This window comes from Scyliorhinus canicula, chromosome 15 (genome assembly GCF_902713615.1).
Source record: "Scyliorhinus canicula chromosome 15, sScyCan1.1, whole genome shotgun sequence".
NCBI classification, from domain to species: domain Eukaryota; kingdom Metazoa; phylum Chordata; class Chondrichthyes; order Carcharhiniformes; family Scyliorhinidae; genus Scyliorhinus; species Scyliorhinus canicula.
Window position 1 is genome coordinate 21648237 of NC_052160.1, and position 17705 is coordinate 21665941.

The 17705-nt window shown below is 42.5% G+C and overlaps 1 protein-coding gene across 3 annotated transcripts in view; it reads left to right on the forward strand.

The window, feature by feature from the left end:
* prkar1b (protein kinase, cAMP-dependent, regulatory, type I, beta) overlaps positions 1–17705 on the forward strand; it is a 284119-nt gene that overhangs the window by 226284 nt on the left and 40130 nt on the right. Inside the window, exon 10 of one of the 3 annotated variants that reach the window (XR_005463401.1) lies at positions 15762–15816. The exons of the other annotated variants lie outside the window; for them this stretch is intronic. The gene's annotated coding sequence lies outside the window, so the exon portion shown is untranslated. The remainder of the gene's footprint in view (positions 1–15761; positions 15817–17705) is intronic. 3 annotated transcript variants of the gene reach the window in all.

The window sequence follows — 17705 nt, forward strand, 5'->3', positions numbered from 1 at the left end:
GAGAACAATAGAGTCTGGGTTATCGAATGTATTCAAGGCTCAATTAGACAAATTTCTGATCAACAAGTGAGTTGAGAATTATGGTGTACAGGAAGAACAGTGGAGTTAAGGCCACTCAGATCAGATCATCAGCTTAGTGAATAATATAACACATTCAGAATGACCTACTCCTGTTCCTTTTTCTTATTATCTAATGACATGAGGAAAAAATTGTTTCACTTAAAGGGTTGAGAGCCATCGGAATTCTCTATCCTAAGAGGATTGTGGATGTGCAATTATTAAATATATTTAAGGCAGAGATAGATTTTTATTCTCTTGGACAATCAAACTTATGGGAAGCAGGTGTGAAAGTGAAGTTGAAGCCCAACATCAGCCATGGTAATATTCAGTGGGGGAGCAGGCACGATGGGCCATATAATCTACTCCACATCGGACATGTGGGAGTCTTTCAAGTGACAGTTTATTAGGATTCAGGAAGGTCACGTTCCTGAGAGAATTAAGGAAATGTATCTTAGGGAGCCTTGGATAACGAGGGACATTCTAAACCACATCAAAAAGATGTCTAGAAGGGTGGGGGACAATCAAAACCCTTGAGTATAAAGAGAATAGGAAAGTGTTGGGTGGGGTTACTGGGTTATGTGGATAGGGTGGAGGTGTTGACCTTGGGTAGGGTGCTCTTTCCAAGAGCCGGTGCCGACTCGATGGGCCAATTGGCCTCCTCCTGCACTGTAAATTCTATGATTTAATTAAGCGGAAAATTAGGAGGGCTAGGAGGGGTCATAAAAGTCCTTGGCAAGTAGGATTAAGGTGAATCCCAAAGCTTTTTATCCATATGCAAAAAGCATGAGGTTGGGCCGGGAAGTGATTGGACCACTTAAGGACAGTGTGGGGAATCTAATGTGTTGAGCCAGAGGAAATGGGCAAGATACTAAAGGAATACTTTGCATCAGTGTTCGCAAAAGAAAGGGACTTTGTGGAAGATGATTCTTGGGTAGGGTGTGTGGCCAGTCTGGATTGTGTTAACGTTGAAAAGGAGGAGGCATTGAGTCTTTTAAAAGATATTAAGGTAGATAAGTCTCCCGAGGGAAGCAAGGGAGGAAATTGCTGGGGCCTTGACTGATATCTTTGTATCCTCATTGGCTACAGGTGAGATCCCAGAGGACTGGAGAATAGCTAATATGGTACCGCTGTTTAAGAAAGGTAGTAGGGATAATCCTGGAAACTATAGACCGGTGAGCCTCACGCCTGTAAATTATTGGAGAGAATTCTCAGGGACAGGGTTCATGCCCATTTGGAAACAAATGGACTCATTAGTGATAATCAGCATGGTTTTGTGAAGAGGAGGTAGTGCTTCACTAACTTGATTGAGTTTTTTGAGGACGTGGCAAAGATGATTGATATGGGGAGAGCGGTGGATGTTGTTTACATGGACTTCAGTAAAACCTTTGACAAGGTGCCTCATGGCAGACTGGTACAAAAGGTGAACAAAGGAGATTACAATGGGATGAGGGAGGAATTGGCTAAGGTAGACTGAGAGCAAAGACTTTATATGGTGGGATAATTGAGGAACAGTGGAGGACTTTCAAAGTGATTTTTCACCGTGCTCAGCAAAAGTATATACCAGTAAAAATGAAGACTGTAGGAAAAGGGATAATCAGCCATATATCTAAGGAACTAAAGGAGGGTATCAAATTGAAAGAAAATGCTTACAAAGTGGCAAAAATTAGTGGGAAACTGGAGGATTGTAAAATCTTTAAAGATCAACAGAAAGCCACGAAAAAAGCTATAAAGAAAAGTAAAATAGATTGAGAGTAAACTAGCTCAGAATATAAAAACAGATAGCAAAGGTTTCTACAAATATATAAAACCGAAAAGAGTGGCTAAGGTAAACATTGGTCCTTTAGAGGATGAGAAGGGGGACTTTCACAGTAACTTCATTGCAGTGTTACTTGTCACACTAACAAAGATTATTATTAATAATGGGAAATGAGGAAATGGCCAAGGAATTGAACAGGCACTTTGTGTCACAAATAGCATGCCAGTAATTGATGACAAGGAGGCTATGGCAGATGAGGACCTATAAATGATTATTATCACTAAAAAGGTAGTTAGTGTTGGGCAAGCTAATGGGGCTAAAAATAGACAAGTCTCATGGCCCTGATGGAATGCATCCCAGGGAGGAGTTGGCTAAGGTAGACTGCGAGCAAACACTTTATGGTGGGATAATTGAGGAAAAGTGGAACTAAAAGAGATGACGGGGAAATAGCTAATGCACTTGTGGTAATTTACCAAAATTCACTGGACTCTGGGGCGGTTCCGGCAGATTGGAAAACAGCAAATGTGATGCCACTGTTTAGAAAAGGGGGTAGATAAAATGCAGGTAACTATATTCCCGTTAGCTTAACTTCTGTAGTGGGGAAAATGCTTAAATCTATCATCAAGGATGAAATAACGAGACATCTGGATAGAAATTGTCCATTGGGCAGACACAGCATAGGTTCATGAAAGGCAAGTCATATTCAACTACTTTACTGAAATTCTTTGAGGACATTAAGAGCACGGTGGACAACGGGGAGCCGATGAATGTGGTATATCTGGATTTCCAATGGCTTTCGACAGGGTGCCGCACAAAAGGGTTTTGCATATGTTACGGGTGCACTGCATTATATGTAATATATTAGCATGGATAGAAGATTGGTTAACAAACAGAAAGCAAATAGTGGTGATGAATGGCTGTTTTTCTGGTTGGCGATCCATGGCTAGTGGTGTGCCTCAGAGATCAGTGTTGGGACCGCAATTGTTTACAATTTACATAGATGATTTGGAGTTGGGGACCAAGTGCAAGGTGTAAAAGTTACAGCTGACACTAAGATTTTTTTTTTAATTTTAGAGTGCACAATTCTTTTTATTTTTTTCAATTAAGAGGCAATTTTAGCATGGTCAATCCACCTAACCTGCACATATTTTGGGTTGTGGGGGTGAAACCCACGCAGACATGGGGAGCATATGCAAACTCCACACGGACAGTGACCCAGGGCCGGGATTCGAACCCAGATCCTCAGCGCCACAGTCCCAGTGCTAACCACTGCACCACATGCCACCCTAGATTTGATTTGATTTGATTTATTATTGTCACATGTATTCGTATAGAGTGAAAAGTATTGTTTCTTGCATGCTGTACAAACAGTGCATACCGTACATAGGGAAGGAAGGAGAGACTGCAGAATATAATGTTACAGTTATAGCAAGGTGCAGAGAAAAGATCAACTTAATACGAGGTAGGCCCATTCAAAAGTCTGAAGGCAGTAGGGAAGAAGCTGTTCTCAAGTTAGTTGGTGAGTGACCTCAAACTTTAGTATCTTTTTCCTGACAGAAGAAGGCGAAAGAGAGTATGTCCTGGGTGCGTGGGGTTCTTAATTATGCTAGCTGCCTTTCCGAGGCAGCGGGAATTGTAGACCGAGTCAATGGATGGGAGGCTGGTTTGCGTGATGGATTGGGCTACATTCACAACCTTTTGTAGTTTCCTGCAGTCTTGGGCAGAGCAGGATCCATACCAAGCTGTGATACAACCAGAAAGAATGCTTTCTATGGTACATCTGTAGAAGTTGGTGAGAATCGTAGGTGACATGCCAAATTTCCTTAGTCTTCTGAGAAAGTAGAGTCATTGGTGGGCATTCTTAACTGTAGTGTTGGCATGGAGGGACCAGGTAGTTGGTGATCTGGACACCTAAAAAATTCCCGTACCAGCCTCCCCGGACAGGCGTTGGAATGTGGTGACTAGGGGCTTTTCACAGTAACTTAATTTGAAGCCTACTTGTGACAATAAGCGATTTTCATTTCATTTTCAACTTGAAGCTCTTGACCCTTTCTACTTCGTTCCCATTGATGTAGACAGGGGCATGTTCTCTACTATGCTTCCTGAAGTCGATGACAATCTCCTTCATTTTGTTGACATTGAGGGAGAGATTATTGTCATTGCACCAGTTCACCAGATTTTCTATCTCATTCCTGTATTCTGTCTCGTCATTGTTTGAAATCCGACCCACTACTGTGGATACTGATGCGACCATCAATTCACTCAAGACACAAGTAGAAGTAAACTGTGGCTTTAATCAACTTACAACTGAACCTGCCTGCGACCAGAAGAACTGAGGGCAGGCTCACAAGACCGCAGCACTTTATACTTCTGGTAGTGGGAGGAGCCATTGGCGGAGCCACGGGTGGAGCCCTGTACATGCTCCTCATCTCCCCCTGTGGGCAGAGCCGCACAGCGACTCACAGATGGAGCCCACAGGGACACAGTGATGCACAGTGTGAATTATAAATATTATACATTCACCACAGATACATCAGCAAATTTGAAAATTGAGTTGGAGGGGAATTTGGACACGCAGTCATAGTTGTATAAGGAGTATAGTAGGGGGCTGAGGACATGGCCGTGTGGGGCACCGGTGTTGAGGATGATCGTGAAGGAGGAGTTGTTGCCTATCCTTACTGATTGTGGCCTGTGGGTTAGAAAGCTCAGGATCCAGTCGCAGAGGGAGGAGCCGAGGCCAAGGCCACGGAGTTTGGAGATGAGTTTTGTAGGAATAATGGTGTTGAAGGCTGAGCTGTAGTCGATAAATAGGAGTCTGACATAGGTGTCTTTGTTATCTAGGTGTTCCAGGTTAGAGGGCAGAGCCATGGAGATGGCATCTGCTGTGGACCTGTTGCAGCAGTAGGTGAACTGTAGTGTGGATCAAGGCAATACGGGAGGCTGGAGTTGATTCGTGCCATGACTAACCTTTCGAAGCACTTCATGATGATGGATGTCAGAGCCACTGGACGATAGTCATTAAGGCATGCTGCTTGGCTTTTTTTTTGGTACAGGGATGATGGTCGTCTTCTTGAAGCAGATAGGAACCTCAGATTGTTGTAAAGAGAGGTTGAAGATGTCTGCGAATACTCCCGCCAGCTGATCCGCGCAAGACATGAGTGCTCGTCCGAGTACCCCATCCGGGCCAGTGGCTTTCCGAGGGTTGACCTTTGAGAAGGCTGCTCTGACGTCTGCAATGGTGATCTCAGATACAAGTTCATCCAAGGTTTCTGGGGTGGAGGGCTTACTCTCGCTGACCTCTTGTTCAAAGCGTGCATCGAATGCGTTGAGCTCATCAGGGAGGGGTGCATTGGAGCCGGTGATTTCACACGCCTTCATCTTGTAGCTCCAATGACATTAAAATGAGTGGAAGGGCAAAGTGTGAAGAGGACACTGAAAGTCTGCTGAGGGGTATAGATAATTTAATTGAGTGGGCAAGGGTCTGGCAGATGGGGTACAAATGTGGTTAATGTGAGGTCATCCATTTTGGTAGGAACAACAGCAAAATGGACTATTATTTAAATGGGGAAAAATTGCAGCATGCTGCTGTGCAGAGGGATCTGGGTGTCCTTGTGCATGAATCTCAAAAAATTGGTTTGCTGATGTAGCAAGTAGGATGGAGTTTAAAACCAGGGAGGTTTAATGTTGCAGCTATATAGGATGCTGGTGAGGCCACACCTGGAGTACTGTGCACAGTTTTGGTCTCCTTATTTGAGAAAGAATATACTGGCACTGAAGGGGGTGCAGAGGAGATTCACTAGGTTGATTCCGGAGTTGAGAGGATTAGTTTATGAGGAGAGACTGAGTAGACTGGGACTATACTCATTGGAATTGAGAAGAATGAGGGAAATCTCACAGAAACATATAAAAATCTGCAGGGAACTGATAGGATAGCAGCAGGGAGGTTGTTTCCACTGGCGGATGAAACTAGAAGTAGGGGGCATAGCCTCAAAATAAAGAGGAACAGATTTGGGACTGAGTTGAGGATGAACTTGTATCTTCTTCACCCAAAGGGTTGTGAATCTTTGGAACTCTCTGTCTACAGAAGCAGTTGAAGCTACCACATTGAATGTTTTTAAGGTAAAGATAGATAGATTTTAGAACAGTAAAAGAACTAAGGGTTGTGGCAAGCGGGCAGGTAAGTGGAACTGAGTCCGCAAAAAGATCAGCCATGATCTTATTGAATTGCGGAGCAGACTCGAGGGGCTAGATGGCCTTCTCCTGCTCCTAGTTATTATGTTCTAAGAAAACTCACCACTACCTTCTCAAGGGCAATTAGGGATGTGCAATAAATACTGGCCTAGCTACTGACGCCCATGTTCCACGAATGAAAAAAAAATCTCACCGCATGCCTCTCTGAGCTTACATGCCCATTTAACCCACCTTCTGTTCCCTTGATCCTATTTCCCCCTTAAACTGCTGATCGCCCAATAACTTCTCCTGACCCCCATGTTAGCCAATATTGTAAACTGTTCTCTCTCTGAAGCATTGTCCCCCTCTTCTTTAAATCAGCTGTCATCGGCCCCTCCTCAAAAAAACCTTTGAACCTTCCATCCACAAACTATCCTCCCATCTCCAAATTCCCTTTTCTCTCTAAAGTCCTTGAACGTACTGTTGCCTCTCAAATCTATTCCCACCTTTCCTGGAATCCATGTTTGAATCCCTCCCAATCAGGTTTCCACCCTGTCCCAGTACTAAAGTGGTCCTTATCAAGGTCACAAATTACATCCAATGCGAATGTGATACGGCTGGACTTTCCCTCACCCTCCTGACCTGCCTGCTGCCTCAGACGCAGTTGACCATACCATCCTCCTCCAAACCCTCTTCACTGTTATCCTTCTGGGTGGGACTGCTCTTAGTTGGCTCCGTTCTTATCTACCTAATTATAGCTAGAGAATCACTTGTAATGGCTTCTCTTCCTGCTTCCACACCATTAGCTGTAGTGTTCCTTAAGGATAAATCCTCGGCCCCCAATTTCTCCTCGACATGTAGCTAGAGGACAGAAGTAGCAAGCTCAGAGTGTAAAGTATATATTTCATTGTTAATCTAAATTTATCTTGTTTAATTCGAACACAAGCAAAAGTATTGAAGAAAAGAACTCACAAGAAAATTGATTAGTTACTCAATAAATTATTTGTTATCACTGGATGACTTTCAGTATTCATCATCTAAATTAAGTTCAACTCGGCATAAACAAATGAGTAATGCATATTACCCCAAATAAAATAACATGGTCCCAGGATAAAAGCTTTAAGAAAATATTACTAGATAGATTAAGCAAGAAAAAAGAAAGTTCTAGTACCGACTGTTCAACTGTGAAAGACTTCGCAGCAATTGGATCCTCAACAACAAATTGACTCGATGGGCCACGTTCAAGCTCCACGGCAGCTGAAAACTATCAGTAATTTAAATTTAAACTGGAAGCTTTTTAAGCAACGGTTCCAACTTTATTTGGAAGGGCATGATCAAAATACTGCCTCTGAAGCCAGAAGAATAGCACCGCTACTGTCAATGGCAGGTCAGCAAGCTATAGAGATATATAATTCATTTATATTCTGAGAAGGTGAAGACAAAAGCAAATTTGGTGTGATTATCGCGAAGTTTGATGGCCACTGCAAGATGCGGAATAATGAAATACTGGAGCGTTTCAGTTTTCATAAAAGGTTACAGAAAAACGGCAAACCGATCACAAGCTTTGTCACCGACTTAAAACTATTAGCACAAACATGTCATTTAGCTGATTTGCATGATTCATTAAGAAGGGATCAAATTGTTTATGGACTTTGTAATGAATGCTTGAGAGAAACATTATTGAGCCGAAACAATCTAACGCTCAAAATCGCGATCGAAAAATGTATTTTGCATGAGCAAAGCAGAAATCATTATTTGGAATTTTATCACCGGGAAAAAGGCCCGAAAGTCTACCATGAGGTTGCAAGTGTTAAAATGGTGTTGTAGGCTACAAAGAAGTGCGTTCAGGACGGCAGCTATCTTGCGCGTGCACACTCCAGCTCGGGACATGCGTAGTTCGTACAAAGGTGCGTGGCTCAACAGAAGAAGTTTGCGCATGCACGAATGTACATCGTGCATCAGAGAAACAACGTCATGACGTACTACCGATGTGGTAACGTCCGCTTAAAGACGAAATGTCCTGCACAAGGAAAAAGATGTTTAAAATGCTCATAGCTCAACCACTTTGCATCCCAATGCAAGTCAACAGCGATTTTTCAGAATCCAACTTTGAAACAACAAAATATCAATGTTCACAGCATTGACAAAATGGAAAATAAAGAATCCATGAAAGATTTTACGGAAGATGAAGATTATTTTTCCTTGGAGAACACTTTCTTCGTTAGAATAAGAAATACAGAAGATAAACTTCAACCAACAACAAAGACAAATAAATCACATTGACTCCAACAGTGAATGGACCACAACAATGCAAGTCAATAATGTACCAATACTATTCAAACTTGACACTGGTGCTTCAGCAAACTTGATGACTAGCAAAGATCTCGCATCAATCCCAGGGGAACATGAGACAATACCTGCTGCATCCAAGTTAAAAGATTATAATGGCAACCAAATTGTTTCTAAAGGTTCGAGCCATTTAAAAGTGGTCAGTGAAAAGGTCAAGAGAGTACTACAGTTTGAGATGGTGGACAACCAGAAATCTTCGCTGTTAGGTGTTCAAGCCTACAAGGACTTGTAGCTTGTCCAAAGAATCTTCATGAATACCAAAGACATATCACGACTGGACGATGGCATCACATTCAACTTAGTGAATACTCTGATGTATTTCGAGGTATGGATACATTAACATACAATTACAAAATTTTGCTCAAAAAGGATGCAAAACCCATCATTCATCCACTAAGCTCCACTGCGAGAAAGACTCAAAGCAGAATTGATACGATTACAGTCTCAAGGAATCATCTCAAAAGTCACTCAACCGACTGACCGGGTCAGCTTGTTGGTCTGTGTCAAGAAGCTTTCAGGTGATCTGCGAATCTGTATGGATCCAAAAGATCTAAACAAGAACATCCGTAGGGAACACTACCCTAATCCCAAGTGAGACAAGATAACTTGTGAGATGCAAACTCTCCTATTTTTACCAAACTCGACGCTTCACAAGGTTTCTGGCAGATTCAGCTAGATGATTCAAGCAAATTACTCTGTATGTTCAACACGCCATTTGGACGTGTTTTAATCGAGTGCCTTTCGGGATCATCTCAGCCTCAGAGATTTTTCACCGAATTATGGAGCAGATGACGGAGAACATTGAAGGTGTTAGAGTTTATGTAGATGACATTATCATCTGGTCAACTACGGAAAAAGACCATATTGCAAGACTAAAACAAGTGTTTCACAAAATCCACCAGTATGAACTGAAGCTGAACAGATCTAAGTGCACGTTTGCGAGTTCATCTTTGAATTTCTTGGTTATATAATTTCAGCTCAAGGTGTCAGGCCAGACAATGAAAAAATATCTGCAATACAGAACATGCAGCAGTGGAAAGATAAAAAAGCTGTGCTTCGATTTCTGGGATTCATTGATCTCCTAGGGAAATTTATTTCAAACTTATCGACGAGGACGTCAGCTCCACGATACTAAATCATAAAAACTATAGCGTTTGAGTGGACTCCATGCCACCAGGAAGAATGGATGGACTTCGAGCATCAATTGATGACGGCTCCTACTCTGACTTTTTTTGATCCAACCAAACCTACAAAGATCTCAGTCAAGATGGAATTGGTGCGGTACTACTTCAGCAAGACAACCAAACAGACTAGGTTCCAGTAATTTACGCATCCAGAGCGATGACTGCCACGGAATGCAGGTATGCACAAATAGAAAAAGTGTCTCTTGGGCTGATCACAGGTATAGCAAAGTTTCACGACTATGTATACGGACTACCTACGTTCATCGTAGAACCCAATCACAGACCACTGGCTAATATCATTGATAAGAATCTCCATGATATGACTCCTCGCCTGCAAAGAATGATGTTGACGTTGAGGAGGTTACGACTTCGCACTAGTCTACACTCCTGGAAAAGACCTCATCATAGCCGACATGCTATCAAGATCCATCAATATAGAAAGCTAACCTCCTGAGTCAATTAACGATATAGAAGCTCAATTACAGTTATACAAGGAAACTCTTCCGGCACCTGACAGAAAATTGCAGCAAATTTGTATGGATACACGGAAAGATGCAACCTTGCTACGAGTTATACATCATCTCCAGCATGGTTAGCCAAAAGGACACTGACCACGATTTCAAAATATCCAGGCAGAACTAACTGTAGTAGATGGACTGCGACTAAGAAATGACCAAATAGTCATTCCACTAAGTCTTAGGTCAGAAATGCTCAGCAAGATTTAAGAAGGACATCTTGGAATCAAGAAGTGCAAGAGAAGAGCATGGCAAGCTGTAAATGGAGCAGAAATAAATAAAGAGATAAACGACATGGTAATGATGTGTATCACATGTCAAAAACATCAACCAGCACAATGTAAGGAAACACTCCAGCAGCATGACATATCTACGTCACCATAGACAAAAGTAGGCATTGACTTGTTCCATGCTAAAGGGAAAGACTGTGTTCTCATCATCGACTACTACTCCAACTTTTCTGAAGTGATGAGACTTCCAGATCTCACCTCCACGTCAATGATAAAGGCATGTAGGGAAACTTTTGCGAGACATGGCATTCCGCAAACCGTTATGTCAGATAATGGTCCCTGCTTTGCGAGCTGGGAGCGGACAGACTTCTCAGAAAGATAGAATTTTAAACTTATAACCTCGAGTCCGCACTTTCCTCAGTCAAACAGCAAAGTAGAGAAAGGTGTACACATTGTAAAGCAATTAATAAGCAAGGCGAGTGATTCGCAATCCGATATTCACTTGGCTTTACTTTCATATAAAGCTTCATCATTAAGCTCAGGGCTATCTCTAGCTGAAATGCTTTTCAATCGTGAAGTAAGAACAACGGTACCCATGATACAGATTACTAATCCAGATCAATCATGTATGTTGAGTAAAATAAAGCAACAACGCAACAAACGAGATTACTATGATCGACATGCTGAAACACTGCAACCACTAGAAGCTGAAGATACAGTTAGACTTCGACGTCCAGAAGGAGAAAACCGCAACTGTAATCAGACAAGCAGCACCATGTTCGTATGTTGTAAAAACTGCAGAGGGTGTACTTTGACAAAATCGACGAGACCTTTAAAAAATTAGAATTCATCAACCTGTATTTCCAACGTTGAATTTGCATCAATCTCTGAACCAGCATAACTTGCATATCAATAAACCAGCTGACATTGATCAAAAGAACATTTAAAAAATCAGCTACTCCAAATCAACTGAGAAGATCAAGTAGACGACAACGCAAACCAAATCGTTTAAACTTGTGAGCTTTAGACTTGTGAACATTAGAACATAGAACATTACAGCGCAGTACAGGCCCTTCGGCCCACAATGTTGCACCGTCCTGTGAAACCCTTCTAAAGTCCCTCTACACTATTGCCTTATCGTCCATATGCCTATCCAATGACCATTTGAATGCGTTTAGTGTTGGCGAGTCCACTACTGTTGCAGGCAGGGCATTCCACGCCCTTACTACTCTCTGAGTAAAGAACCTACCTCTGACATCTATCCTATATCTATCTCCCCTCAATTTAAAGCTATGTCCCCTCATTGAACTGATGAATTCACTAACTCTGTATAATGCATGACAAACTGCATCATTTCTTTATGTACAATTTTCTTTACACCATATAGAAAATATGTAACACAAAAAAGGGGGGATGTAGTGATCGCTCTATATGTAAATACATGAAGGGTTAAAGTGTAGTCAGTACAGTCAGATGATCACTAGAGGGCATCAATAACAGGGGGTATATAAGCAACCACAATCTGTTTCCCCGCTCTCATTGCATGTGTTGTAGCTAGAGGACAGACGTATAGCAAGCTCAGAGTGTAAAGTATGTATTTCATTGTTAATCTAAATTTACCTTGTTTAATTCGAACACTAGTAAAAGTATCGAAGAAAAGAACTCACAAGTAAATTGATTAGTTACTCAATAAATTATTTGTTATCACTGGACGACTTTGAGTTTCCATCATCTAAGTTAAGTTCACCTTGGCAGAAACAAATGATTAACAAATGGCCACCATTCTGTGACTTTCACTTTAGTTATGGAGAGGGATAGGTGCGTGCAACAGGGCAAGGTTTATAATTGGGGGAAGGGTAAATACAATGCTGTCAGACAAGAATTGAAGTGTAGAAGTTGGGAACATAGGCTGTCAGGGAAGGACACAAGTGAAATGTGGAACTTGTTCAAGGAACAGGTACTGCGTGTCTTTGATATGTATGTCCCTGTCAGGCAGGGAAGAGATGGTCGAGTGAGGGAACCATGGTTGACAAGAGAGGTTGAATGTCTTGTTAAGAGGAAGAAGGAGACTTATGTAAGGCTGAAGAAACAAGGCTCAGACAGGGCGCTGTAGGGATACAAGATAGCCAGGAGGGAACTGAAGAAAGGGATTAGGAGAGCTAAGAGAGGGCATGAAAAATCTTTGGCAGGTAGGATCAAGGAAAACCCCAAGGCCTTTTACACATATGTGAGAAATATGAGAATGACTAGAGCGAGGGTAGGTCCGATCAAGGACAGTAGCGGGAGATTGTGTATTGAGTCAGAAGAGATAGGAGAGGTCTTGAACAAATATTTTTCTTCAGCATTTACAAGCGAGAGGGGCCATATTGTTCGAGAGGACAGTGTGAAACAGACTGATAAGCTCGAGGAGATACTTGTCAGGAGGGAAGATGTGTTGCGCGTTTTGAAAAACTTGAGGATAGACAAGTCCCCCGGGCCTGACGGGATATATCCAAGGATTCTATGGGAAGCAAGAAATGAAATTGCAGAGCCGTTGGCAATGATATTTTCGTCCTCGCTGTCAACAGGGGTGGTACCAGAGGATTGGAGAATGGCGAATGTCGTGCCCCTGTTCAAAAAAGGGAATAGGGATAACCCTGGGAATTACAGGCCAGTTAGTCTTACTTCGGTGGTAGGCAAAGTAATGGAAAGGGTACTGAGGGATAGGATTTCTGAGCATCTGGAAAGGAACTGCTTGATTAGGGATAGTCAGCACGGATTTGTGAGGGGTAGGTCTTTTTTTTATAAATGTTTTTATTCAGTTTTCATATTTTATATTGAACAAATTACAAATTGTTAGGAGAGAAAAAAAAAAACAAACACGCAAAAATTAACATACATATTTACAGGTAAGCATCTTCGTAGTAGTAACTGCGCCCCCCCCCCCCCAACATGTTTATTTAGTTTGGTTTTGGGCCTTAGCTAGCCATCGAACCCCCGTAACGAACCTGTAGCCCCCCCCCTCCCGCTACCTTCCCCCGACTATTCTTCCTCTTGTACATTGGCCACAAATAGGTCCCGGAACAGTTGCATGAATGGCTCCCACGTTCTGTGGAAGCCGTCGTCCGACCCTCGGATGGCAAATTTGATTTTCTCCATTTGGAGAGATTCCGAGAGGTCGGACAGCCAGTCCGCAGCTCTGGGCGGTGCTGCTGACCGCCAGCCAAACAGGATTCTACGGCGGGCGATCAGGGAGGCAAAGGCAAGGGCGTCCGCCCTCCTCCCCAGGAATAGATCTGGCTGTTCTGAAACCCCGAAGACCGCCACTATCGGGCATGGCTCCACCCTCACTCCCACCACTTTGGACATAACCTCGAAGAAGGCTGTCCAGTACTCCACGAGTCTGGGGCAAGACCAGAACATGTGGGCGTGGTTGGCCGGGCCTCTTTGGCACCGTTCACATCTGTCTTCCACCTCCGGGAAGAACCTACTCATACGGGTTCTTGTTAAGTGGGCTCTATGTACCACTTTTAGTTGCGTCAGGCTGAGCCTTGCGCACGTGGAGGTGGAGTTGACCCTATGCAGTGCTTCGCTCCAGAGTCCCCACCCTATCTCCATCCCCAGGTCGTCCTCCCATTTCCTCCTTGTTGCGTCCAGTACGGTGTCGTCCCTATCTACCAGTCGGTCATACATGTCACTACAGTTCCCTTTCTCTAGGATACTTGTGAGGGGTAGGTCTTGCCTTACAAGTCTTATTGACTTCTTTGAGGTGGTGACCAAGCATGTGGATGAAGGTAAAGCAGTGGATGTAGTGTACATGGATTTTAGTAAGGCATTTGATAAGGTTTCCCATTGTAGGCTTGTGCAGAAAGTAAGGAGGCATGGGATAGTGGGAAATTTGGCCAGTTGGATAACAAACTGGCTAACCGATAGAAGACAGAGAGTGGTGGTGGATGGCAAATATTCAGCCTGGAGCCCAGTTATCAGTGGTGTACCGCAGGGATCAGTTCTGGGTCCTCTGCTGTTTGTGATTTTCATTAACGACTTGGATGAGGGAGTTGAAGGGTGGGTCAGTAAATTTGCAGATGATACGAAGATTGGTGGAGTTGTGGATAGTGAGGAGGGCTGTTGTCGGCTTCAAAGAGACATAGATAGAATGCAGAGCTGGGCTGAGAAGTGGCAGATGGAGTTTAACTCTGATAAGTGTGAGGTTGTCCATTTTGGAAGGACAAATATGAATGCGGAATACAGGGTTAACGGTAGGGTTCTTGGCAATGTGGAGGAGCAAAGAGATCTTGGGTCTATGTTCATAGATCTTTGAAAGTTGCCACTCAAGTGGATAGAGCTGTGAAGAAGGCCTATGGTGTGCTAGCGTTCATTAGCAGAGGGATTGAATTTAAGAGCCGTGAGGTGATGATGCAGCTGTACAAAACCTTGGTTGGGCCATATTTGGAGTACTGTGTGCAGTTCTGGTCGCCTCATTTTAGGAAGGATGTGGAAGCTTTGGAAAAGGTGCAAAGGAGATTTACCAGGATGTTGCCTGGAATGGAGAGTAGGTCATACGAGGAAAGGTTGAGGGTGCTAGGCCTTTCTCATTAGAACGGAGAAGGATGAGGGGCGACTTGATAGAGGTTTATAAGATGATTAGGGGAATAGATAGAGTAGACAGTCAGAGCCTTTTTCCCTGGGTGGAACACACCATTACAAGAGGACATAAATTTAAAATAAATGGTGGAAGATATAGAGGGGATGTCAGAGGTAGGTTCTTTACCCAGAAAGTAGTGGGGGCATGGAATGCACTGCCTGTGGAAGTAGTTGAGTCGGAAACGTTAGGGACCTTCAAGCGGCTATTGGATAGGTACATGGATTAGGGTAGAATGATGGAGTGTAGGTTAACTCCTTAAGGGCAGCACGGTAGCATTGTGGATAGCACAATTGCTTCACAGCTCCAGGGTCCCAAGTTTGATTTCGACTTGGGTCACTGTGTGGAGTCTGCACATCCTCCCCGTGACTGCGTGGGTTTCCTCCGGGTACTCCGGTTTCCTCCCACAGTCCAAAGATGTGCAGGTTGGGTGGATTGGATTGGCCATGAAAAATTGTCCAAAATTCTTTGATTAACCTAGGACAAAAGTTCGGTGCAACATCGTGGGCCGAAGGGCCTGTTCTGTGCTGTATTTCTCTATCTAAATATTTCTCCCAAGTAATATAACAATGTGGACATTTTTCAATTAATTTATTTAATTGTTGAAAATAAGCATTTTTTTGATTCAAGTGATTTATCTTAAAACACAACTTGTTCATTTTGGTGTTTCATATGATATTCTAATTGGCATGTATACTGTGCATTTGTAAAGGTCTTGTAAATTCTAGGTAAAATTAATCTACAAAAGTAATGCAAGGATTGAAATACCTATAGTTTACAATATTGGCTGGAAATTATGAAAGGACAATAGTATACATCAACCAGCATGCTTTTGTCACCCCACCATCAATTTTCTTTTCCTTTCTTGTCTTGAAGATGGTGACTCTTCCATTGGCAATTGCTCCATGGGTGCTGGCAGATCTCATAAGAGGCAAGAGAGCTTCAGTGGCTTACCTGATTTATATATGAGCCCAGTTGTGTTGTCTCCCAGTATTCATATGTGCTTGCGAGACCAAAATTAAGAACACTGAATGATTTGGAACAATTCTAAGTTATTTAGCTATACATAATATATATCTGTTGCTGTGCAATTTGAGGTGCTCACTGCTACAGTGTTAATTTACTACTTCCATACTTCAACTGAATTTACCAAATATAACTTGCAACTTTAAGTGAGGCCCCTTGGCACATTCCTACCGTATTAATATAGAATGAATTGCAAAAAAAAGTAACAGATAGATTAAAGATGCCATTGCCTTAAGCATACAATCCTATCCTGAGAAATCTCTTTCGGCATGCAGCTTGATTAATTATTAATTAGTTTCATTTAATACGGTCTGCAAAAAAGATGCTAGTATTGACCAATATTATATATTGGTTCCATTCAACTGGCATGTTCATTGAGGATATTTAATTATCTTATTTCCAATAACTCAATATTATTTGATTTATGCCTAGGACTGGCAGTTTTTCATTATAGATTAGAAAAATGTTATCGTATAATGCTATCTTAAATTCCATTCTCATATGTACACCATCATTCACACATTTAAGTGCAGTTATTGTACTTCAATAATAACAGATTTAACTATGTTATAAAAGTATTTAAAATATCTTTGTTTACATTTCTGTTGCATTGATAATGAGCAACAGGTACATATGGTAAACTTGGTTAATGAGTAATTGAAACCTATATTTATTTTTACCTTTTGGCACTTAGAGCTTTAGAACCCAATTTCCAATTTGGTGCCGGAAATTCAACATCTGGATTATTTCCCAGTCTTGCCTCCGTGATCGTCAATTGTAAATTCCCTAATTGGCAGGGTACTCTGTGAACAGTTAGTGCCACTGAGTGTTACCAGGAGGTGGGAACTGCCTCCCAAGTGGCAAAAGTAGATTGTACCCTGATGGGGCCAGCTGCTGCCTTGCAGAAGAGAGGAGGCAGCATCTTAGAAGCCCAACAGCTTCACTGAGTACAAAAATGACAAAACAGCCAAATGGATGGTATGCGCACAATCAGGAGCAAGATCCCCAAACCGCTATATATGAGACAGGACATACTCAGGGAATGGTGCCGTCCATTACATTATCTGAAAGGTATGATTCCGTGAGTATGACTACGTCAAACAATTGTTTGACTAGTTTGTGAGACAGCTCTTCAAATTTTGGCACAAACCCCCGGATGTTAGTAAGGAGGACTTTGCATGGTTGACAGACCTGAATTTGCCATCATCATTCCCGGTGCCTAGGTTGATGCTGGGTGGCCCGAAGAGTTTAATTCATTTTGGCGGTTTGATACAACTCATTGGTTTGCTCAGTCATTTCAGAGTCAGCCACATTGTTGTAGGCCTGAAGCCACATGTAGGCTAGACCAGGTAAGGATGGCAGATTTCTTTCCCTAAAGGAATTGGCATGGCAGGTGCATTTTTACAACACTCAACAATGGTTTCATGGTCATCATTAAACTTTTAATTCCAGATTTTTATCGAATTCTGAGTCATGGGGACTCTATCTCATTGTGTGCTAAGATTAGAGTGCAATGTGTGGTTCAGTGTTTTTCACACTTTTTTTCCCGGGACCCATTTTTGGCAACCGGTTGACCTTCACAACCCATGCTAGCCAACCATCATGGCACACGCCAGTCGACCTTCACGACACATGCTGACCGACCTATGCGACACAAGCCATGTTCACTTACCTTTTAATGCAAAAGGGGAGCCTGCTTTGACCTCACTATGTCACTTGAATCCAGTTCAAAGGAGCAGAGGGCAACATGTATATCAGGTCAGAGTTCAGTCAGTTCCTTTGTGCCGTTTTCAT